Source organism: Pollicipes pollicipes, unplaced genomic scaffold (assembly GCF_011947565.3).
Source record: "Pollicipes pollicipes isolate AB1234 unplaced genomic scaffold, Ppol_2.1 Scaffold_7261;HRSCAF=8764_pilon_pilon_pilon, whole genome shotgun sequence".
Classification (NCBI taxonomy): domain Eukaryota; kingdom Metazoa; phylum Arthropoda; class Thecostraca; order Pollicipedomorpha; family Pollicipedidae; genus Pollicipes; species Pollicipes pollicipes.
The window spans coordinates 22354186-22380033 of NW_023597054.1; the positions used below are offsets into that span (position 1 = coordinate 22354186).

Below are 25848 nucleotides of genomic sequence, written 5' to 3' on the forward strand. Positions count from 1 at the left end.
CCGTGTTAGTAATGGCAAGTAATGGTAATGGCAATGACATTGATAACGGGTTTGGTATTGCCAATGCCAATGACATTGGCAATGGTAATGGTATTGGTATTGGTATTCGTAATGTTATTGACATTGACATTGGTATTTGTAATGGCATTGTCAGTGGCGTCGGTAATCATATTGATGACTGTGGTAGTGGTATGGGCAATGACATTGGTAATAGTGGTAACACGGTATTGGTAACAGTATCCATAATGGTGCTTGCAATGGTAATAGTACTGACAATGACACTGATAACGGTATTGGTAATGGTACTGGCAATGATAATGGTATTGATAGTGGCATTAGTAATGGCAATGATTATGGTACATGTAATGCAACTAGTAATGGTAATGATATTGGTAATGCAATTAGTAATGATACTGGTTATTATGTTGGTAACGCTATTGGTAATGGTATTTGGAATGGTATTGGTAGTGATACTGGTAATGACATCGGGAATGGTATTGGTAGTATCATTGTTAATGGTACTGGTACTTGCGATGGTATTTTAATGGTAATGATATTGGTAATGAATTTGTTAATGGTAATGCTAATGCTAATGGTCTTGACAATGCCATTGTTAGTGGTAATGGTATTGGTAATTGTGATGTCTTCGTCCAGCGGTTCAGCTGAGCTCGGTCAGAGAGAGACGTGTAGCGACGCGGCGATCTGTGTTGGGCCGAATCCAGTGGCGTCCTGACTCTACTATCCCACAAGTACGACATAACATTTAATTCGGGTGAACTATCACTCACAAGTCAGCGTGCATACACGCACATATCACGCGTCCCGTACGGTCCGCCAAGGGACGGCGGTCAGCGCCCGCGGCGGTAGGTCGCATTCCACCGCGCGGCGGAGGCCGCGCTGCGACACGGCAGGGACGGCATGCTGTGCCGCCGGGCCGGCTGGGCGTGCCCACAACTTTGATGATATTGGTTGATGATTGATGATATCATTGATGATATTATGATATTGGTGATCGCAGTGGTATTGGTAATGGTATTGGCAATGGTATTGTGCTGGTGATAACCTTGACAATGGTATCGGTGATGGTATTTACAATTATACTGATAATGGTATTGACATGTTGATAATGATAAGCCAATGGTATTCGTAATGGGTACCAATGGTGTTGGCAAAGGTATTTGTAATGACATTTGTGATGATTTTGGTCATGGGGTTGGTAATGCCATTGGTAATAGTATTGATAATGTTATAATCAATGGTATTGCCAATGGTATTGATAATGTCATTGGTAATGGCATTGATAACGATATCAATTATGGTATTGGCGATGACATTGGTAATGACATCGGCTATAGAATTGGTAATATAATTGTTAATGACATTTGTAATGGCATTGGTAGTGACATTTGTAATGCTACTAGTAATTATATTGATATTGATAATCCTACTGGTATTGGTGATGGCATTGGTAGTTGTAATGGTATTGATAATCCTATTGGCATTGGCGATGGCATTGGTAGTGTTATGATACTGATATTGGTAATGGTATCGGTAATGATATTGGTAATGGTCGTGGCGATGGCAATGGTTTTGGCAATGATAATGATAATGGTAATGGTATTGAGGATGTTACCGGTAATGCCATTGGTGATTATATTTTTGATAGTAATTGTTATGGCATTACGGCAGGTGTGATCAGTGAGCGCGCCAGGCAGCAAATGGTTCTGACGTAAGCTTTGCGGGCCTCTCGGAGGGGAAGGGGCGCACGCTTGGGCGTCTGGCGTGTGTCAGGACGTACGCGAATCCCTCACCTGAAGGACCCGCCTACCTGACGCCTCCATCTGAGTGATCAGGCTTGAGTCCCCTCTATACTTCGCCTAGCCGCACAAAGGCCTGTAGCAAAGCTCAAAAACACGCATTGGGCGAGATCCGGTAAACTTAGATTAAAATTTACTTCGGACACAGTCATAAATCCTCCGCGCACGCATAGCCAGCCGGCTTAGCGATGAGATGTAAAGGTGCACGGATCAAGCTTACAGACCGTTCGATATTAATTGTGTTCAGAGTGATCCCCGGGGTCGGTTGCATGATGCCAGACATGTTCCAGGACTTGTTAATCAGTCACAGGCCGCCGTCAACAATGAACTGCATCCACTTATCGATGGAGTAGTGGGCACATTACAAGTTAATGCAATTACGAAAACGCCTTCAATTCACTTACAGGGGACGCTGACTACCACACAATCGACCCCACTGCAATCTACGAGCCTGAAAGCGTTTATCTCATTTGCCTGTTCCATCTTTGATGTACCATTAGCAATCAACTCAGTGGCACGCCTGCCTCTTATTCCGGTCTGGTCGTAGCTGATAAAAAATTCAGCCCCTCATGGTTGGTCATGGCGGATGCAATTGAGCGCGAACAATGATTACGACCGGCTAGACGCTTGTAAGCACCGAACGACCCTTGCCCTGCAATGCCCGCCCATTCAAATTAGGCCGGCAATTTCATTTGTCACGCGGATCACACAAACATCAAGGGGGCGGCGTCATTTGGTGAATATTTCAGCATGCTGTGGGCCGGCTAAGCCATCGGTGGCTTCGGTGGCGGCCGGGTGAGGTCAGTCGTGATCTTGATGTCGCCAGCGGCGGTGACGCTCGCTCTGCTTGCGCTCGGCGGCGCGGCGGCCGCCGGCGGCACCAGCGGCGCCCAGCTGGCGGCCGTGCTGGCGCACATGGCCCGCCGCCGCGACACCGTGCTGCTGCGCGACTGCGGCGCGCCGGCCGACGGCGTGCTGGCGGCCGTACACGCGGCGGCCCGCTCGGTGCAGACGGTGTGTCTGGGCGCGCCGCCGCCGGCCGGCCGCCGCCTGCAGCCGCAGCCGGGGCCCAAGGCCTGCCTCTTCTGGCTGGGCGAGGAGGCGTGGCGGCGGCCCGAGCTGGCGCGGCCCGAGCCGCTGCTCGCCAGCTGGGGCTACCGCTGCCAGCAGCTGGCCGTCATCGAGCGCCAGAAGAACATCAGCGCCTCGTTCAGCCACCGCCTCCTCGACTTCCGGCACGCGCAGGCCATCTCATCGGTGATGACGCCGGCCGACGGCGGCGCCGTCAGGGTGTACGTGCACCACATCGACTGCGTGACGGAGACGGTAAGCGCCACGGAGCTGCTGCGCGACGATGCCGGCCGAGACGGCGACGACGACCTGTTCGTGGAGAATCGCGTCTCGCTACGCGGCCGTCATCTGCGCGTGCTCACGACAGCCGCCGTCGGCACGCTGTTCGCCTACTTCAGCGGCGCGGTGGGCGGCAGCGTGGAGGGCGTCGAGGTCAACATGATGGCCACCATTGCCGCTAACCTGGGCTTCAGCTACAGCTTCGAGAACCCGCTCTCCACGCGCGGCCTGTTCGGCACGCGGAGGGCGGACGGCTCATGGACGGGTGTGGTGGGCGGGATCCTAGCCGGCCGCGCCGACATGGCCATCGGCGACATCTCCATCACGCTGCAGCGTGGCACCGTGGTTGACTACACGCACCCGTTCCACCTGGAGCCCAACGGCCTGATGGTGGCGCGCCCGCGCCAGCTGCCGCGCTGGTTGATCATCCTGCATCCCTTTGATGCCCCCACCTGGATGCTGCTGCTGGTGGCCGTGCTGGGCACGGCGCTGGTGCTGGCCAGCGTGCCGGACATCCTGCCGCGCCGCTGGCCCTGGGGCCGCCGCTTCCGGCAGGCGCTCTTCTTCACGGCCAACACGCTGACCTCGCAGAGCCTGGTGCTGGTGTCGGAGCGCTCGGCGCAGCGGCTCATCCTATGCCTCTGGTCGCTGCTCTGCCTGGTGATGAGCATTTGCTACCGCACCGTGCTCACCTCCGAGCTGTCGGTGCCCTTCTTCGAGAAGCCGATCGATTCGTTGCGGGCCCTGGCGGCCTCCCCAGTCCCCGCCAGCATTATCAACGGCTCAGCCGTGCACAACTTCGTCCTGTCCAACGCCGGTTCCGACTCCACGCTGGCCAGCATCGCGCAACGCATCAAGTTCTACGAACTCGAGGACTTCGCCGATCCCGACACACAGCTGGCGACAGACGTGGCCTACATCACCGAGCTGATGGTGATGCGCCGCTTCCTGCTGTTCCGCCACAATCGGCGCCGCTTTCTGATCACGCGGGCGCGGTTCTTCCAGACGGGCCTGGCCTGGCCGGTGCGCAAAGGCGCTTGCTTCGTCCCGCTGCTGAACCGCGCCACCATGCGGCTGATGCAGTCGGGCGTCATCCAACACTGGATGCCGCAGCTGGAGCCCGAGCCGACCACCCGCTCGCAGCAGAGTTTGACCGTGCGCGACCTCTCGGCCGCCTTTCTGGCGCTCTGCAGCGGCCTGTCGGCGGCCTGCCTGCTGCTGCTGCTGGAACGGGGCCTGGGTCGCTGCCGCCGGCCGGCACCGTCGGCCCGGCCGGCGCCGGCCGCTCTCCGACCCGCCACCGACCAACAGCCAGCCTGGTGACCGGCCTGTGCTCGCCGGCTCCACGATGAGTTTTTGCCGTCGCACTAATGTCGCGACACCGTACTCGCCGGCGGGCGGCCCGCACCCGGGCGCGCACAGCGGAGGCTCCGAGGCTCGAGGCTCCAAGCGCGCGCAGTGGAGCGAGGCGCGCCGCCCCGCAGCCTCCCACGCCAACAGCATAGGTGTGCGTCGCAGGAGAAAACGGCCCGCAAGGCGCGCTGCGTATACACCAGACGTGTAAAAAAAACCCTTAGAACCCAGTCCATCTCCTGTAAGGTGACAGTGCTGTGCGCATCTGCACCAGAAGAACCTAGCCACAGGAGAAAGCCTCGCATCACAGCTACTACCACATATACCACTGGATATCACCATAACCTATATATATATATATATATATATATATATATATATATATATATATATATATATGTGTGTGGTGTGTGTGTGTGTGTGTGTGTGTGTGTGTGTGTGTCCGGTGTGTCCGTGTCCGTGTCCGTGTCCGTGTCCGTGTCCGTGTCCGTGTCCGTGTCCGTGTCCGTGTCCGTGTCCGTGTCCGTGTCCGTGTCCGTGTCCGTGTCCGTGTCCGTGTCCGTGCGTGCGTGCGTGCGTGCGTGCGTGCGTGCGTGCGTGCTGTCGTGCGTGCGTGCGTGCGTGCGTGCTGTGCGTGCGTGCGTGCGTGTGTGTGTGTGTGTGTGTGTGTGTGTGTGTGTGTGTGTGTGTGTGTGTGTGTGTGTGTGTGTGTGTGTGTGTGTGTGTGTGTGTGTGTGTGTGTGTGTGTGTCTATGTATAAAATGCATATACTAGCAAAACGAATTAGCCTCTTTTGGTGGTGAGGTACGTTCGTGCTCTCTAGCCACTTTGTGAGGTGTTACTGAGGAGTACGCACCACTTCGTCCCCGTAGGCCAAAGCACGCCCTCTTACTATATCGGCTTGATCTTTGCCAACAATGCCTCATCACCCGCTATCAAATGCACGTCAGTTCTGTAACGGTGTCTCTAGACTACTATCAGAGAAACTGCGGACAGAGTCTCAGTCTCTCAGAGTCTCACTTGCGATATAACTTCATTCTGAGTGGCCGGGCCTAGAACGACTGCTACGCTTAACTTATCAGCATCCTTGAACAGTTCATCATGCCACTTACAACCCTGCAACCTCTTCCCTCCCCATGATTTGTGCGGCTTCCGGCAACGAGTGGCGCCATTTTTGAGGTGAGCTGAAACACTTCCAAGGCAGTCGGATGCCACTTGATTTATCACGCATGGCTGGCAAACAGCACTGCAATATAACGAAAAGCCCAAGTTAAGGGGTAGCGGCATGACGCAGGTCGGAGCTGGGCCCGCGCCTTTCCATCTCGCCATCCCAGCGAGACGAGGTCAGCACGGTCGGACGGAGCGAAATCAGCGGCCATCAACACAAATACGAGCTCCTGTGTGACTGGCGATTTTGAAGATTAGCGTCATACTCCGTAACCAGAACAGACAAAGAAGCGAAAGAGTGACCGCAGAGCGCAGGCGAATACATGTACATGCTGTCTACAAACCACTGGATCTCGGTCAGGTCACTACCCGACACTAGTGACCGCAGAGCGCAGGCGGATACATGTACATGCTGTCCACAAATCACTGGATCTCGGTCAGGTCACTACCCGACACTAGTGACCGCAGAGCGCAGGCGGATACATGTACATGCTGTCTACACATCACTGGATCTCGGTCAGGTCACTACCCGACACTAGTGACCGCAGAGCGCAGGCGGATACATGTACATGCTGTCTACACATCACTGGATCTCGGTCAGGTCACTACCCGACACTAGTGACCGCAGAGCGCAGGCGGATACATGTACATGCTGTCTACAAACCACTGGATCTCGGTCAGGTCACTACCCGACCCTCCGGCTTGCCAGGAGCGGCAATGGAACGGGCTCTGTCGCCTGTTCAGAAATCTGCCCGGAAAGCAGCCTTTTGAATCCTGCAGTACCGGCAAATATTTGGCGATAAAACCTAACGGCAGCGCAGTTCAGTCAGCTGTGACTAGCCTCCACCTAACATTTGTATCTTTCAACACTGATCAGAAATAATCCAGACGTCCATAAGTGCCATCGCAATGCATATCAAACAATATAAAAGGGCTCATGCATAATTTGCGATTCCTGTGAATTTGCAATTGACTCGTAAACAAATACTGCGCTACACACGACACACAACACAAAAAGGCAGGTACGGGCGCAGTAGCAGCCAAGTTTCATTCTTCGCTGCGCTGTAGTAGTGAGGTGGCGGGCAAACGCCGCATGAGCAAACCCCCCCCCACCCCCCCCCCCCCCCCCCAGTGAATAACGTGAGGCCGCTCAGAAAGACACTCAAAATCGCTGGAGGTTACCAAAAACCCCTTCGTGGCCTGATTTAGAACTCGTCGAATCCTGCAAACGCCGGAGCCAGGACGGAGGCTGGCCAGCGCGCCGGCAACAACCACTCTGGCCGCGTGGCAACGGCGCCGACATGACTGCCGACCAGCTGCGTCCCAGCCGCGTCGCCGCGCCTCAGCTAACCAGCCGAACACCGCGCGCCGCCTGGCGTCCCGGCAAAGGCGCGCGGAACTCCCGATCACAGATAGCCGGGGAGGCGGCGCGCTCGCACGCGCTGATGACGTGCTGATGAAGTCCGCTCCTTTTGGAGGCAGCGTATCTGGCCTGCATCACTGGGCGGCGTCCGACACCGGATCTCGGAATCAGCGGGTGGTGCCGCCATTTTGGAGAGGCCTGACTTCTGACAGACTTTCACAAGTGTCCTCGGTTCGCGAATGTCCGATGAACAGGTCCGGATGTTTCGGGGCTATAATGAGATCAGAGGATCTAAGAAACAAACCACGATAATGAAGGAACGCATCTCATCGGGCGTGCACCGCACATCGGGTGTGAGCGGTTCGGTGTGCGTATAACGCCGCAGGTATGTACATAGAATCAGGCGTGCACCGCACATAAGGTGTGAGCGGCTCGGTGAGCGTATAACGCCGCAGGTCTGTGCATACAATCGGGCGTGCACCACACATAAGGTGTGAGCGGTTCGGTGTGCGTATAACGCCGCAGGTATGTACATAGAATCAGGCGTGTACCGCACATGGGGTCTTCGTAGGGAGGTGGTCCCAGCTCGAGTGGATCTCGACAGGAGTTCTCACTGGGAGCGTCAGAAAAATGGGGAGGGGCAGTCAACCGAGCTTTGATAAAGTTTGACTTCACGTCGACTTTACGATGTTGCGTGAGAAAAAAATGAAAAACTTGTAAACCGGCTTCGCTTTCTTTCCGCACTCTAAAAAGGTTCCGCCACTTATCAAACCCTTGGAAACCATCCGGGGGTGCATGCAGGATTTTACTACCGAGAGGGACAGTCAACCTTTGACTGAAAGTCCTGTTTCAGTACGCTTTGCAAAATTGCCTGCATGGTGTGTAACATCTCGTGTCTCAAAGCAACGCAAATATTTTTACGTGTATGCCGCAATTTTGGATAGTGGAATGTATTCGCATGCGCACTTTAATGGCAAACAATGAATGCCAATAAGAAAAATGCATTGAAAATGTTTCTTTTAGATGTTAGAGCTCCTCCCCACCCGTTTTTGGAACAAAAGTGGGAAGGTGGAGAGTGCCGCTCTGAAACCACCCCTAATCCACAGAGAAGGTGTCACCACACATGTCTGCTGCCAGATCATTCGAGCTGAAGGACATCACCATTGCATTCAATTACGCCCATCTCGATTGCTATGATTGCTATCCCACGCCGCCGACGAAAACACCAGGCCGTCCCATTGCGCAACACGCAATCGTGATCCGATAACAACTCATCGATGTCGGGAGGGCGATACTGCGCCGCAGTGCTCCGCTGTAATGCGGGACGGGCGTCTTTGGTTCTCGGGATCATGCTCCCACACTGCTCTGCAGGAGACGCCAGCAAACCGGACCGGACCGAGTAGTGGCCAAGCAAGAAGACGTCAGTGTGGAGGGGGGAGAGCCTGTGCACGTCGTGCGGGCGTTAATTCTACATTCGCAGGAGGGCAGCACTGTGCATGCTGCGTAGCTCGCGCCCGTCAGCATCCGGCGGCGCGATATGCTCGACGCAGCACACCATTATATTCAGCCATTCACTCGAGTAATGCTTTCTAACCGGGATCGCCGGCTACGCTCAGTTTCGTACTTCTAATGCCAGCAGCTGGCTGCTGCGTGCGTGAGTGGCAGTGTGTTCGCGAGGCCGGTCAAGGGCAAAAATTCAGCATTCAACATCCCGCATTCATCCCCAATATATGTCATTGATCAGCGAACTGGTCAACTGAGCCCTCAGATATATCTAGATGGATCAGCGAAAGAAGTGAATACCACGATCACCGTATTGACTGAATAAGTGTACAAACAGGCGAACAAAGGCGACAATTGTAGGGATCAGTGATGGAGGGATTGGATGGCTGCTGCTGACGCATTCCCTGTGGGGGCGTGGGATTGCATGACTTTTTAAGTCCCCGTTGGCACGAAACATGACCATTTTTATTCATGACACAACAGTCTAGCGGGCTTATTGCAGGTGAACTTCAAAATTTGGCCCGATGTAGCCTTAAACTCTAATGGCCTTCGCAACTGTGTTTTGGGGACTTATACCTTTATCAACGTTGAGCCACAGTTGGCAATAGCATCGCACTAACTGTGGGGAGATAAGTCTTCTTGGCGACCAGACATCAGCTTCAGAACCACTAGGCAAGACGACGCGGCGCAAAATGTCATGAATGCCGTTCAGGGCGTATTTACCCCACCAAGCAGGAACAAGCGAGTCAAAAAGGTAACCGCAATGTGATACGTAGTTAAGTAATATCCTTTAACAAAGAGCATGAATCTGGCATTTACTCCAAGGTCGATGAAATCATCCGACGCCGAAGAAGACCCGAGCGTCCGGTGCGGCCATGAAAGACTTTTGACTTCGTTGGCCATACACGAATGACAAACGGGCATGCACGTGCTGTGCGTGCATATGATACTCAAAGTTATATTGCGCTAAGTTTGCATAACTTACGTGTAAGAGACAGCTTTAAAATGCGCTCAATTTTCCGTGACTTTGTGCATAGGCTTTTCAAAGGCTTGAAGGGAATGTTCCACATTTGAAGATAAAGAAGCAATCATCAGATATGATGCGATAAGCTCGCTTATAACTAATGGTATACTTTTAGGTGGAATTTTCCTCAGCACATCATTGTTTGATTGCGTCATCGTACCCCACACAGCATTGACTGAGAGTCAATTGACGGCCGTTATATCTTAAAATCGTGCTCACGAATACCAGAAATGAACGGTCGATACCTTTTTTTCTTGGCCTCGATCGCCGCATGACCAGTGGAATGGAGGCATCTGAATTAAGCTATTATGACGTCATGGACGTCTGGGTGATCTTGAAACAGTGTGCAAAAAAATGTCTGCACATATTCGCGGGCGTGTAGCTCAGCAACTAGATGGGTTTAAATCTTCAGAAGGGCAGGGCAGTGACCTGCGCCGAATTACTTTCAAGATGGTTATTTCTGTTAAAAACCCTAAACAAATGTGGAACACTCCATTTAAAGGGAATGTTTCAAATCTGAAGTCATTGAAGTACGCATCAGATATGATGAAACAAGCTCATTCATAACCGTTGTTACATTTTTAAGTAGAAAAGACTGCTCCAGACAACACAGTACTCACACACAGTATAACACAGTTCAACACAGTACGACACAGTCCCTTTGGTAAATGTACTCTTAGGTACGTCATTGTTTGATGACATCATCGTGCCTTACACAACATTCACTGAGAGCCAATTGACGGCCGTTATGTCTGCAAGTCGTGCTCACGAACACCAGATATGAATGACCCAGCCGTTATATTTTTATTGGCATTGATCTCTACATGGCTTAATAAGTGGTAAAATTTGAATGGCATTATAATGTCATAAATGCCAAGGTGACCTTCAAATACTCCCCACATCTTTGCGGTCCTTAAGCCCAGGAACCAGGGGGCCTTGGGTCTTAAAAAAGGGCATGGCCGTGAGCTGCATCAAAAGGACTTCGAGATGGTATTTCAGTTCAAAACCCCATACAAATGTGGAGCACTCCCTTTAAGGCTAAATGAGGGTCTTTTCGAAGGTCGTATTTCTTCCGTTCAAGTTACTGTCGCACAGACATATAGCTATGTCAGGGTTGTAGTTTCCTAGTAAGCTTCAGCTTTCGCTCACCCACCCTCATATTTAGTATCAGCCTCCCCCCCCCCTCCCCAATTGGGCTTCATTCCGCCCTCCCCAACTAAGGGGAAAAGTGGACAAAGGTCGGAGAGAAACCTGTTTGTTGGCCTTTTTAGGGACAGGTTGGGACATTTTTCACTGTTCCGCCCTCACCGTCACCCCCCTTCATTCTGCGAAACTACGACCCTGCACTATGCATTTCTATGGCAAACACAGGAGTCCACGCAGACTGGCCGGCGGCTACCCAAAGGTTCGTGACACGCACGCAACTGTGTTGATAGCAGTTTACAATGCAAATGAACTGTAAACTCAATGCACGAGCGTTTTCTTACACCACATCATGGTGTTCACGCAATCAGATTCGCACCGCATGCAGCTGTACAATTTGCAGACCTGCCAATACACCCGAGCACCTGTTGGGACTGTGGGGACGTTACCAATCCCATACATCGGCAAGAAACATTGATCTCAAGAGACCGGGTTGCACGCTGGATCACTGCGATGGACAGGTGTATGAGCCGATACGCATGGACAAACTTCCGGTAGCTGGCCGTTAACGACTTCCAGTTAAATCACAGGCGGGCACCGGGCTGCAAGGACAGGCATACATAGCGAGGGCATTTGAAGGGCGTCTAATTCAACGTTGTTCATTCCAACGCGCCTGATCATTTGAGGGCTTCACGCAACAACACAACGAAGACATTGTGACGAAATGCGACCGCTGCTCCACGGGAGCCCCAGGGGGGCTACTATCCAGGGATTCTTAGGGATCCAACCGCGCTCCATAGGAAATCATTGATCGTCTAAGGTCTATGGCACACGAAGGTGGACAACACCGGTGGCATCCCGACCCGCGCGTTGGATGCTGATGCGGCTAACCGTCCATCGGCAAGGCACAAACCAAGAATACGGATCGGCAACCCCATAATCAGAATAGGAATTACGGGGTTTGCGACTGACGCTAATGCGTACAACCAGGACTTGCACGGATTGGTAGGCATGCTGAGCTTGCAAAATATTGTAATAGTCGCTTGCGTCACGACAAACGCTTATATCCCATTTGCGTCGCCTAAATCGAGAATGCATACAACGTTAATAGCTATTCTTGACCTAAGCGTATGATTTCCCTCTGCAAAAATCGTACCGCTTGGCGCCCGATCAACAGAAGAAGCGCGCCGTTCATGAGCTTACCTGATGGGGCTACTGGTTCCAATATGCTTTCGATGGTTTTCGTATAAACACCGGCATTTTTGCTTATTCAGTTTGAGAGCCGGCGACTCCCGAGCCCCTCGAACTTGCCCAAGGGCACTGCAATACAATACGCAAGCAGCACGCCCCTTGTCAGCGTCCAGCGTGCCGCCGTGCGTCGCACGCGTCCACCTCCCAGCACGCGCCCCCACCACTCGAGATCTGGCGCGGCGGGCGACCTCCCCCAGCAGCCTACGAGTGCGAGCCAGCCAAGCTGGTGCCGGCCTGCCAAGGTTGTAGAATACCGAATCCGCCCACCATCGGTTCATCCGTGACCCAGTAATGAGACGTAAAGGGAAATCACGCTGTCAAGCAGGGAAATTGGTTGAAAACATTAAAAGAGGCAGTGTACCTTTTAATTACATATCTTTCTTAAATCTATTCTCACCGAAATAATTACTGCTCGTGAATGTTTACACTTTTCGATAAAATTCAGCCAGGTCAAAGAAAAAACATCCGCTTTACAAAGTTCTTATGCTACCAAATTGGTAGCCATATAAATGGGCTTCATATGTGGCGCCGTGTATATCGCCGCATCACTATGACAGCATTGGGCTGAATGCGGATGCGCGATTCTTTTCCTTTGAATCGAAGTTGCAAAACATTGCGTCGTCTTCCGTCGGTCTGTTGTGTCCTCTTCTTTATCTTGGTGAAATGGGCTCTCAGCCTTGCTAAATTGTTATACTGTGGTAGGTTTGATAACCTCATGAAATTTGTGGTGGGCGGGGTCTGGCGTGTTCGGTGCTGCACGCTATCTAATTGGCTTATGTTCCTACGCTCATTGAAGTGGCTGTGAAGTTTGGACTGGATAGCAGTGTCCGCTCTATTCATACTTCCAGGTGTTTGTTTACTTGTATGTGCTACATACCTCACATTCAGCCGGCCTAGCAATGAAACTGACATGGTTAGGCAGGTGGGTGACTAGACTTGCAAGAAATGGTGAACATGGAGGTGTCACACTGACATTGTTGAGGTGATTAATATGATGTCAAAATAAGTGGTTGTTAACAAGCAATGGCTGTTGATACATGATATAAGTGCTGTTAGGAGATTAAAATGGATACTGTGCATGGAATCTTGCTTTTATACAATTGTGTCTGAACACCACAATGTGGTCATCTTCAGAATGCTGTATAAAACAAGAAGTGATTATACAGCATGCACATAGTTGTTGGCTCCATATACATGAACTTAATATCATAATAAGGGAGTATTTCACATTTGAGGATGTTGGCAGGATATGGACAAGCACTATTTACACATTAACAAGCACTACATTAAAGTAGCCACCATTTTTAACTTCTGATATCATTTAGCACAGAACACAATTTTTGTTGGAACTTGCACAGCCTGCTCATCACTGACAGAGCCCTTTAACATTTACTATTGAGTGGAGATTGTGCTCACTGACATCTGGCTAGGGTGCCAGATCTGAACAGCCTGACAACAATGTTCTTGGCCTTGAAAATGCTGTATTACCTGTAGCACATCAGGATTTGAATGACATTACTATTGTGTCAGGCATGCCTGAATGGTCTTGAAGTAGCATGCTTGAAATTGTCTGCACATCTTTGTGGATGTGTAGCTCAGAAACTAGAGGGTTTCACATCTGGAGAAGGGCAGCAAGCACCACACAATCTTCAAAATGATTATTTTGGTTTAAAATGTCATGCAGCTGTGGAACACTCCTTTAAAACATTTGACATTCTTTCCTCAAGTAATGAAAACATTTGTGCATATGGTGGCATTCAGTGGCCCAGGTGGTCAGGCTATAGATTGATGCTGGTACTTATACCAGTATGATACCTTAGGGTATTTTCCATGCTGTCACAAGGTCCCCATGGACCAGAGTATACTGCTCATAAACTGTGGAAACAAAAGGCCAGATAAGCCAAGCTAGGCTGTTCCAATTTAATCTATGCTGATGGAGGACTTTTTCAGGTCTTGCCATCCTGGTTGAGCTTAGTCCAGTTTGGATCAGGGCATATATTTTTCAACAAAGCTTTTAAGTGTGCCCAGCCCAGACCAACCTAACCTGATACTGAGCTGCCAATCTCACATGCTCTTATCTATAATTACATAGGTATCTGTGAACACAAACTTAAGTTAAGAAAAATGCTGATTTTCTGCAGCAATAATTGGATGGATCCAGTTGTTCACTGCTCACTGGTAAAGGCCACCAGAAGATAACAGAACATTATCACAATAACATTCATATGTGTGATGCATGGCAGCCCTGCTGTTTGGGTTATTTTAGAAGAGTACTGTTCTGAATGGATAGTTCTCATGTTGGAAGGACTGGCTTCAATATCCTGGTAGTTACTGGTTAAATTACATTATCCAGCAAGCATTGGGTATGTTGAAAAAGCTGAATACTTTCAGTTGTGCTCATAGTTGTGAGTGGGTAAGGTCAAGCAAGACATTCTTTCTTTGTTAATGAAGGCACATGACAAAATGAGAATGGTCTGAAGTCCTGTACACATAACTAAGACAACAGCCATCAAAACAATGTAAAGATCAAGCTCCCCATAATCTGACATGTAATGCATGTTACTGTACTAAGAATTACACAAGCACTGATGGCTAGGCTAGAAGCATATGATGATACATTATGTGTTTTATTCAAGATAATTATTAAATTCAAGCATCAAGCATCATAAACATTGCACAAACACCTATTGTACAGCACCACACAAGGGCACTTGGGCTTTGCCAGCATGGAGGTGGCGAAGCTGAAAGCTATTGATGACATATTTTGAGTATATGGATGGAGAGAAACCTGCTAGTGGAAATCAGCATCCGTCATTGAACAGAAAACTATAGCATCCATAACCTAAGCATTATTACCCAAGCTAAGTCAAATTACTTTGTGTGGTTGTCCTAACTGCATGTGGTTGGTTTCAGGGAGAGGAGGTGCAGATAGCTGAGTACTGATACAGAATGAACGTGACTTTTCCGGTGCGGGGGGCGCTCGTGCCCAAGAAGCATGCAATCAGTGATGATTACACATTATCCAGCAATGTCCTTGGACTTGGAATAAATGGAAAAGTTCTGGAATGTATCCACAAGGCAACAGGGAAGAAATATGCACTTAAGGTTTGTAGACCAACTTGAAAAAGCAGGATCCTGCTAACATGTGCAAGGTTCAGCTTGTGGTGATTTGCCTGGTAGATCCTGTTTGCTTGCTAAATAAATGGTCTGATTTGATAAATGTTTTGATTCCAGCTAGTTGGACTTTGGTCTTGCTAGCAATGTAAAAGTGTTGCCAAATACAAGTGTTGCATATGCGTTGGTCTGTATATGTCTCAAATTCTAATATTTCATTGTCTGAATAATGTCCCTATATGGAGTATTTTTATCTTATTGAGTATCCATGATTACGATCGGTGATATCTGTTATACACACCTGTGACAGCATGACTGCTGTCCCCCACATGAACACACAGAGTGTCGCCAGCATCGAGTGACCCCGATCCCACGTTGGCAGATTTTGCGCGACAACCCCAAGTCGCGGCGCGAGGTGGACATCCACTGGCGCGCCTCGGCCTGCCCGCACATTGTCAACATCCACGAGGTGTACGAGAACATGCAGGGCACTAACCGGTGTCTGCTCATCGTCATGGAGTGGTACGTCGTCAGTCGCACATGTCCCGCGATCTGGCTGCTCCGTCTCGTGCGAGCGCGCCTGATCGTAATGCGCTCTGGTGTATGGGCTGCAGGTTGCTAAACTCGCAAGTGGTTGTCTTGTGTGTTTTAGTGTGTGGTGCCATCGGTTTGCCTGTGGTCATCCGCATCTGATGCGGGTGCCATGATGCCCCAAGACACAACTCACTGCTGTCCGACGCTGTATCCGCTTTCATTTATGGTATGGACCGCGATCTGGGTCGAAGTGCGACTGGGCTATCGATCGCATGCTGTCCGTTAATGTAGGCTGCGTATCTCCCAGCTGACCTGAGGGCCACTGGTCGTCCCAGCGGCGCGGTCTCGTGATTGTGGTCTCACAGTCGGTGACCGTGTTCCAGCATGGAGGGTGGTGAGCTGTTCCAGCGCATTCAAGACAGGCCCAGCGGCGCGTTCACAGAGAGAGGTACGTACGTGTACGAACTCGGTACCGGGTCTCAAGTGTGACCAGACTTGCCTGTGTGCTGGGGCTGGAATGTGCCGACAATCAGGCGTCGTTTCACCGCAATGCCTGCTTGCTGAATGATATCGCGAAGCAGTCTGTATGTTTTGTGCAACCACTGATCGCAGATTCGTTGCAGGTTTTAGTGATTAGAGGTAACACCCCCTCAAATATATGTCATCCTGTTTGTCAGCATCTACATGCTAAGTGGTTTGCTCAGATGGGTTTTACTGCAACGTTGCGCAATCGCAGAAGGCAGAATTTCGGACCGTTTCCAGCGCACTGGTCAAAGCCATTGTCACCAGTGGCCTAAGATATCCGGCTCCATCAGCTTATGACATCTGCTTGATGACGATTGGTAACTCACGTCCATTGTTGTAATGCTCTTTCCTTTGCCGCACAAAGCGTTTATACTGATCGCAATTCGTGACCGTGAAGGTATTCCAGAAACTGACAAAACTTGATCAGTTGGTAGTGAGGCCTGTGAACTGTCAGCCACCTCCGCGCACGCCGTGCGTTGGTTTGTAAGTCGCGTGCTGTCCGACTGACCCGTGCCTGCCCGCGGCGCGTGCGTTCCAGAGGCGGCCGGAGGTCGTGCACTCCATCTTGTCTGGCCGTGTACCACCTGCACTCGGTCAAACATCGCGCACCGGGACCTCAAGCCGGAGAACCTGCTGTATACCACCAAAGGTGGGGCGCCGCGCGGCCGCGTTCTTCGATTCTCCGAACTGGACTTTGTGCATCCCGCGAATGGATGGCCCCTGGCCTTGTCACGCTCAGTGCGCAAATTTTGACTTACCTTGTTTGGCATAGTTTGGCATAGAGTACAACGCTGTATGATGGCTCAGTAGAAATGAAAGCTAGGAGCGTCCAACAGATAAGCACCGGCCCCCGCAGGGGCACCGGCTTCGGCCGGTGCAGGAGAGTGGCGCCCCCGTGGGTCCCAGCTTCGCGTTGAGAGTGAACAACGCAGGCTGTTCATTTCAGGGCCTAGCGGCCTGCCGGTACGCGAGCTCTTGCTCCTTGTCCCGCCCACTCGCTCCACGTCACACCACATTCCGCATCCGCACCATTCGCGACTCCTCATATCCATGTTATTGGGGTCACCGTGGCCCCTCGCCCTCGTCCCCGTCCTCCTCCGTGTTATCGGGGTCGCCGTGGCCCCTCGCCCGCGTCCCCGGGTTGATCGGATCCCTGGTGGCCGAGGGGCGCGGCGCACGGGTCAGTCATGGCGCGTCCCAACAACTCCACTTTGGCAGGATATCCGGGCGCTTGGAACCCGTAGAGCTCCATCCGGGTCAATCGTCCTGCCACCTGCGCTGCATGCCGGGTGCCCAACCCGAGTTTCCACTAGGGCGCCCCGGCTGCGCGCAGTGGCTGGAGGGTCCCCGGGGCGGCGGCGCTGAACCACGGTCAGGACGGGAAGAGGTCTCCCCGGTCACACCCTGGTCGCGTGGGAGGCGTCGTTCGCCCCCGCATAGTACCGGGGTAGGCTTGGCGGTGACTACCTCCCTAGAGAGTGATGGGATGGCCCCGGATTGGCTCCCGAGGTGGATGGGAAGCCCCAGGCCAATGCTTGCTTAATAAATGGCATGGCGTCTATAAATTCAAAAGCGCCTGGCCCCGGAAGGGGGGTCGGACAGAGCTAACGCCCGGGTGCGAGAGGGACTTGGACCTCCGTGCCCTCGGATGCTGTGTTTCTCCCACCCAGATGTAAAACTTTCCACCCTGTCACTGTTCCGACGACGGAACGGCTGCGGCAAGTTCGGAGATATGTGTGACAAGCTGGGGGATGGTAACATCGAGGTAGAAACTTGCCAGCAGTCAAGCGTACATAGGAAGCGAAAGAGGTCGTTTGCAGTATTCGTTACGAGAACGGGAAACACAACAAAGTCTTAGTGTCGTGAATTGTTTTGACCTTCACGATGAACGTGAGGGCGAATTCATCGAGGAGTTGTCGGAGTCCGGCGGCTACGCCGGACTCAGACAGCTCCCCGATGAATTCAATAGAGCTCGACGGGTTCCACGCGCCCCCGATAGTTTGACGGTACCTGCCCGTCGTACGCCAGGGGAAAGGTGGTGTTCTCGAAAAAACCTCCCAAAACATATATTTCTGAGAAGCCAGAGACCTGTCTGACGCGAATCATCCCAAGATCTCGTATGCGTAGAAAGTAAGAACTGCCTTACCGCACAACAACGTCATGGAGAAAGTGACCATCGTTCAGTTTGCGGGACACCTGAGGTCGTTCGGGCTCTCAGTTGCACCTTCAGCACGAACACCGGACTCCAAGCCGGCAGTCCGCGCCCGCTCCTCACCTATCGACCAGGCGATGGCGGCCACCGGCACCCCGGGGGAAGCCCCCGGTCCCCCCCCCCCCCCCCGGCGCCGGCCGGTCGGCACCTGTCATGTTGCCGGCGTCCGTGGCGCTGCTGTCCCCGGCTATAAAGGAGGGTTGGACGGTGGTCCGGTGCGGCCATGGCCTGCGGGCTTCATCGCCCTCTGCATCTGGCACTTCCTCGCCCGCGTCTGCTTCGTGTGCTTCGCTGCCCTCGTCGCCTCCGACACCACTAGCGAACGCATGTGGACGGGCGCTTGAAGCGTTGGAGCGTCACGAGGCTGACAGGCGCGCCCGCGGTGCCCAGTGATCGCTCTTGGCTTTAAAAGAAGGGGCCAAGGCGTCCAACCGTTCGTCTGAGATGGGCAGGAAGCCCTTCCCCGAGCAGTACCCCTTAGTCCAGAAGGCCAGGGAGCCTCCCGCTGGTCACCAGATGTCTGATAGGGCCCCACCCACGGACCCTCCCCGCCGCCACCGAGGACTGGGCACACTGACACAAGGCGTCCCCCAGCTGGTTCTCCGTCTCCACCTGGCGGAGGAAGCCCTAGGATTCTGCCCAGAGTGGAGTGCTGCTCTATGGAATCGGGCCGTAACGCCCAGAACCAGGGATCCGGTCCTGCAACAGGCGCAGACCAGCTCATTTAAACCGCGTCGGGTCGTAGGATGTGGCTCAGAACTTTGATTTTTCTAACGCGTCCCCCTCCAGGTGTTTTGACTGCGGTTTCTCCTTACGGTGCTGGAGAGCTAGGGGCGTAGCGTCCTTCCTCACTTTTCAGCTCCACGACAGATAGTGTCCAGTGGAACTGCTGGGGTGTGTGAGTTTACAAGTCAAGGCCCAACAAGTTCACAATATCTAAGAGTCATTCTGAATGGGCGCCGTCCGGCCATACCTGCCTGCAGGAGACTAAACTAGCACCTGGTTCTCAGTTGGGTACCCAGGGCTGTACGGTAATGCGTAGGGATATGCCATCTGACACAATTGCACACTGCGGAGTTGACTGCGCATCGCAATGCTTGGGTCCAATGCGTCGTTTTATACCCTTACCTGCAAGCTGCTGCATCTGAGGTACTGAGGACCGCCGTGCTGTAACTGCCTGCTCGCTTTACGTACCTTCTGGCATGCCCTTCCCGGCGGCGGAAATGACACTTGGTGAACGAGCTTTTTGGCAAAAATTTTACGTGATGATTCAATCTGTCTTTTAAGCACCGGGACCCGAACTCACGTTACCTTGCCGTCAGGTCAGGTCAGACATCGGCGCTGGACTAGTCTTGTAAGCCCCCAGCTGGTGGTGAATCTGACATAGTCGGTTGCAGACGACTTCCTTAGTACTGATCACTACTCACATATGGTTGCATTACCAGAACGGACTAGTTCTCGGTTCCAGACCACAACGGTGAAATCTTTAAGAAAAAACTGACCGCGGTGATTTTCAGGCGCGGGTGGAAACCAAATTTGTGTTGGTTCCGGCGCCCAAGAGGGCGGCTTACCCCAGGGCAGCGTTGTAAGGGTTGCGTTGTTTGCCCTCATGATAAATGATGTCTGAGGCAGTCTTTCCCAGGTGATTTGTCGCTCGTTTTTCGTTGATCATCTCGCCATCTGATGCAGCCCCGCCACGACCACGTCCATGTCACGCCAGTTACAGTTAGCTGTGACTCGCTTTGAAAGGTGGAGCATGATCAGCGGTTTGCGGTTTTCGACTTCAGACAGCTTCCATCCATTTTTGCTTACGCCAGCGTCAGTGTCCCGACATGGGGCTTAGGCTTTACGGACAGGCGATCCCTTGCAATCCGGTGGCACGGTTTGTGGGGAGACATTTTGATAAGCATTTAACCTGCAAGGAGCATCGTATCATTCTACGTGACAAGTGTTTAAGGCATTGCATATTTTGAAATGCGCGGCACGGACATCTTACGGAGCAGATCGGTAAACGCTTTTCTTTTCGTACTGTTCAGTCATTAGATCTAGACTTGACTACGGGTGTTCGTATATGACCGTGCGCACACTTCCTCCAAACATCGTTTAGACACCACGCGTCAAGCAGTACTGCACATAGCAACTGGTACGTTCAGAACGTATCCAGCTCCAAGCCTCCTGGCGGAGTCAATGAACTACCGATCGCATTCCGAAGGGAAGTGCTTGGGATGAGGTATGCTTGTAAATTGGCACAGTTCCCAAAACACCTCCTCACCCGGGAGTATTTTCAGGACAGGTGAAAAGACTTTTCAGAGACGAACGGAGAAACTGTATGTTGCCAGTTTCGGCTTTGGCCCAAAGCTATACTGAGAGAATGGTCACATACGAAAGGATTTGCTCTTTTCTGGTCATCTGATAACACCCCCTTGGAAGCTATGTGCACGAAACGTTGGCACAGATAGAAAAACGAGGGCTTATTACGTGCGATTCTGCTGCATGACCATCTGCAGTGGACGCGCCATAAAACAGCAAACCACGTGCGATTCTGGGGTGGTTAGGGCGTGGGAGTTTATCTCCTCATATGAAGAATATGTAGCGACTTTTACGGACGGAGCCGTCCGTCCTTTTACGGACGCCCCCCCCCCCCTTCTCTTCGTATGGGGAGGGGGGGGGACAGCATCAAGTTCCAGGGGCACCACAGTTAGGCGTGGTCCCTCCCTTGACGAAATCCTGTATCCGCTCCTGGCCACTCGTGCGCCTTGCACAAGTTCTTTTTCGCTCCCAGCGAAGAACTTCTACCCATCTATCGCAACTGCCGTGAAAAAAAAATGGTAACGCGGCTGGAACAGCGAGAGTAACAGCAAGTTAAGGACAATTAAGTCAGCGTTAGGCCTCTGGCCGTCTAGCTTGCGAGTGGCTAGGTGTGAAGAAGTCGTTCTGTGCCGTCTGCGAATTTGCCATACCTGTACAACACATGATCACTTGTGTATTGCTGGGAGACCTCAATGCCCGAAAGACTGCGCCAGTGGCAGTTAATGTGCGTTACTCCTGTTCACATTTCAAGGGAGAACGAATCAGTCATGTTGGACGACGAGCGACGTTTGGCTTACCGTGACATGTCGGAAAACGACTCTTTATTATTACACTCAAACCGGTTGTTTCTCTTTCCTGGAGACATCATTTTCAGCTATAGTTACTCCCTGCTAGTGAACACATAGCACGTCCCTAAATAGCCGTTATGGGCGCAGTACGACCTTTGATGTCGATGCATCCCAAAATCTCAAATCATCATCAGATCAAATCAACAGATAAGTATCAGTATCATCGCCTACCAGTCGCGGCGAACGACCAGTACTCTCCGCAGCTACCCAGGCCTCTTGGTTACAATGAATATTTGGCAGTATTTACCTGGCATTTTACAATATCCCCCTGGTATCCTCGATGCATGTAAGTATACATCAGTTTAGTTTGATAAAACCCTCAGTTTTTAATTATATCGTAACTTGCTTTTGCATAGCTTATCACTTTGTACAATATGCGGATGAAATTACAGCTAGATTCTACTGTCGGTATTTGTTCAACATTTGAGATTCGTGCTAGGAACATCCTTTGCGCCTTCTGTCGAACGGCATCCAGCAAGGAACATGATTTTGATGCTGCCAGTGGCCGTGGGCTCCTCGAACCAGTCAAGCCAAGCTAGTGGCTGCCGTATGAGGAACAGCGCGTCCTGTCAATGACATTGCAAAACCTTGCTTACCAGAAGTATTGCACTGTGTTTTCTCACACGCATCAGAAGCATAATTAAGGATTTTACACGATTTGTAAGCTCTTCACAGCAAAACCAAATGACATCTGGCTGACATTCGCTTCTCTTAGGCAATCAAATATGTCACTTTAAGAAGCCACAAGCTTGGAATATACAAGTTATTTGTATATGCTATACCAACAAACGTCAACTTTTCAGCCACTTGCCACAGTTCCACATGGAGACACGCTTCCGGTTAGTTACCCTGTGCGCAAGAAACGCACACCGCAGCTGTGGTGAGTTGCAGAAAGCGAGGCGTCATTCTGCTCTTTTTTAATGCGTGGAGCAAATAATGAGGGGGACAGGGTAATTGTACGAAGGAGATTGATGTTAACGTCACTGGTGGATAGAAAGCCTAGATTAAGCAAGGGAGATTTGATCCTTGACTCCATACCGTGCCAATTATCAGGGGGTGCAAGTCGCAGTTTTCGCCCATAAAACTGGTTGACTTCCGCTATAGCCATCCTCTTCTCTCTGGCCTCTATTGTCTTTTGTCTGGGGAGGGCGTCTGGTACCGCGCCGGCCCCTGGTCCTTGTTTTGAGTCCGTGACCCAAATCGCGGCCCTTTACTGGAGCCCCGGCTCCCAACCAGTGCCGCTGATCCATGACCTGGATCACCTTCCCGAGACCTGTGCCGCCGACCCGTGACCCGAGCCGCCGACCCTCGACCTGTGCCGCCGACCCGTGACCCTGACACGTGTCGCCGACCCATGACCCGTGGTGTTGACCTGTGACCCATCCCCACCGTTTCCAGGCGAGGCCGGCGTGCTGAAGCTGACCGACTTCGGCTTCGCCAAGGAGATCTTGGCGCGTGACTCACTGCAGACGCCGTGCTACACGCCCTACTACGTAGCGCCGGAGGTGCTGGGACCCGAGAAGTACGATCGCATGTGCGACATCTGGAGCCTGGGCGTCATCATGTACATCCTGTGAGTGTCGTCGGGCGGGACCGAGGCCCGTCGGCCGATGCCGGTGCAGGGTCTGTTGGCCCGGTGCCCGGGGACCGAGGCCCCCGGCCGATGCCGGTGTAGTACCGGTTGGCCCGGTGTCCGGGGACAGAGGCCCCCAGCCAATGTCGGTGTAGTGCCGGTTGACCCGGTGCCCGGGTTGCGAGGCGTGCTGTAGTATACTTTGTTTGCAGGTGAACTGCTGGGTAACCCCTTGTTGAAAGTCGGGGTTTTGCTACTTTTGTGCATGTCAGGTTCGTTGCATCGTCACGTTTGGCGTCAGTGCGCTGTTGAGAGTGCGCCCTGTCTGTTTTAACGATACAGCATGACTTGTTTCAGTTTTGTAAGTTTATTAACTTACAGGTCGCGTTCCTTGGCCGTAGCATGGCCTTGGCCTGTTTGGTAGCATTGCAAGCAGTGTCAAAACATCACAATGATTTTACGTGTAAACCGCTACCATTGCTTATGATATCGCGCGTAGGAACCCGACCTGTCCCAGAATTCTTTGTGGACCTTTAGCGAATTGTGTGTTGCTGCAGTCACTGTCAAGACATCCTTGTCATGATCTACCATTATCGGTGCTAATGGTATACCATGTACCATGCTGAGCCACGCCGTACGTCTTTGGTGGACTGCCAGCCATGTGAAGTTTAGCTGTGCAGGTACACAAAGGCTGACCCCGTTAGCCGTTGCAGTTGTCACCAGTTTGTTTATCGCATTCCGGTGCGCCCATTAATCGATTCACTGGACGCTGGCGATCGCTTCGTGTCGCCGACAGCACGTGCTCTGCCGCGCAGTGTCCCCTGTGCTAGCGGTGACCTCTGGTGACGGCAGCTGACCGTGCCGGCCGCAGCCTGCGCACCACGGCGCAGAATCCCACTGTATAATGTCCTAGTCAAGGCTGACGCCGGCCTACGTGGCTGGGGGAACCGGGCGCCGCCGGCCCGCGTGGTCGGGCGGACCGGGCGCCGCCGGCCCGCGTGGTCGGGCGGACTGGGCACCGGCGGCCCGCGTGGTCCAGCGGACTGGGCGCCGCCGGCCTGCGTGGTCCGGCGGGCCGGTCGCCGCGGCCCAACAGTCCCTGACCGCTGCGCGCCGCCGGCAGACTGTGCGGCTTCCCGCCGTTCTACAGTAACCACGGCCTGGCCATCTCGCCGGGCATGAAGCGACGGATCCGCGCCGGCGATACGACTTCCCCAACCCCGAGTGGCGTAACGTCAGCAAGGAGGCCAAGGAGCTGATCCGCGACATGCTCAAGACCAACCCGCAGCACCGGCCGACCATCGAGCAGGTCATGCGCCACCAGTGGATCGCGGTGAGCGGGGCGGGGGCGGATCGCCGCTGGCTGTCGGCTCACGCGGCGCATGCGCGCGGCGAGGCAGCACTGCACGGCACGGTTGGTGACGCACTGTCAGCGCGTGCGGTCTAGTCAAGGGAAGCTGATTGAGGACGTACGGATGGACGACCGGGGGAGAAATGAGAGAGCGATGTGCTGTGATGTGGGTGCGGACGTAACATTTTTTTAAACTCGGCATGGCTGTCTGCTAGCATCACTCGGTCATTGCTGTCGCGGCATTGCCACGGCGGTCGTCGTGGCGGTCGTCTGACCTCTGCCGCACCTCTCCGGCAGAAATACGCGGAGGTGCCGCAGACGCCGCTGTGCACGGCCCAGGTGCTGAAGGAGGAGGAGGACCAGTGGCCTGAGGTGCAGGACGAAATGACGCGCTCGCTCGCCACCATGCGGGTTGACTACGACCAGATCAGCCTGAAGAGCATCGCCAACTCGGAGAACTCGCTGCTGCAGAAGCGACGCAACCGAGCGGGCGGCGCCGACGCGGCCCAGAGCCAGCCGCAGCCCATGCAGATGTGAGGGGCCCGGCGGCTCTGGCTGCGGCCGTCGCGTCGTCGGCCGACCGCTCGCCGCTCGGCCTCCCGGTCTTATTTTTCGATATCATTTTACGACGACGAGCGTTAGAAATCATCGTTCTTACTTCTCGCCTCGCGCTCTCTGGCCGTGTTCGAAAAGCTGATTTCCCAGCTGGCGGCGGAGCCGTCGCCCTCTGTTGGGGAAAGACTGCGTCTGCCCTGTCGACGGGAACCACCGGCGTCGGAAGCCAGCGGTTAGCGCCTCGACCGTGGCGCACTGGACGGCGGGATGGACAGTCGCTTCGCGCGTAGTGGCCGCTGTCGCGTGCCGGCAGGGTCGAGCAGTGGGTCGACCACCTTCCTGGCCTCAGGGGGCGCGGGTGCGAAGCAAACTCGGGTACTAGTGAGGTGGATAGGGATCGGAGCGAATGCGATACGATGGGCGGACGGGCATGGTGGCCAGACGTGTATGGGTGGCGTAAAATGGCGTGTGGATGGGGCGTAACCTCGCACGGCCGACCCAGGTCGCGCCCGGTGCGGCTCCCGGCCGTCCGCGGCTGTTGTCTGCGGCAATGCTGTATGTATTCTGGATGTCGCCCGGCGCATCGTCTCAAGAGCGGTTGCACTTCCGAATGTGGTGCAGCGCACGTCCGTATCGTAGCGAATGCGCGAGTGGGTGTGGCCGACGGAAGGATAAGGGTGTACGCCACCGGTCTCTCACGCGGCTGGAGGTCGATAGTAGCGTTGGTTTCAGTGTTGGGGCGTCGACCACCCGGTCAGCCGACGCCGCCCACGGAGCGCCATCTGTCGTGCACCATTCCCACCGTGTCTCTTAACTGGCTCGCTGGTGGACCACTGTTTATCTGTTGAGTTTAAC

At 53.1% G+C, this 25848-nt stretch overlaps 1 pseudogene; it reads left to right on the forward strand.

Moving 5' to 3' along the window:
- Positions 1-12525: 12525 nt before the first annotated feature.
- Positions 12526-25826, forward strand: LOC119113024 (MAP kinase-activated protein kinase 2-like; annotated as a pseudogene).
- The last annotated feature ends 22 nt before the right edge of the window (positions 25827-25848 follow it).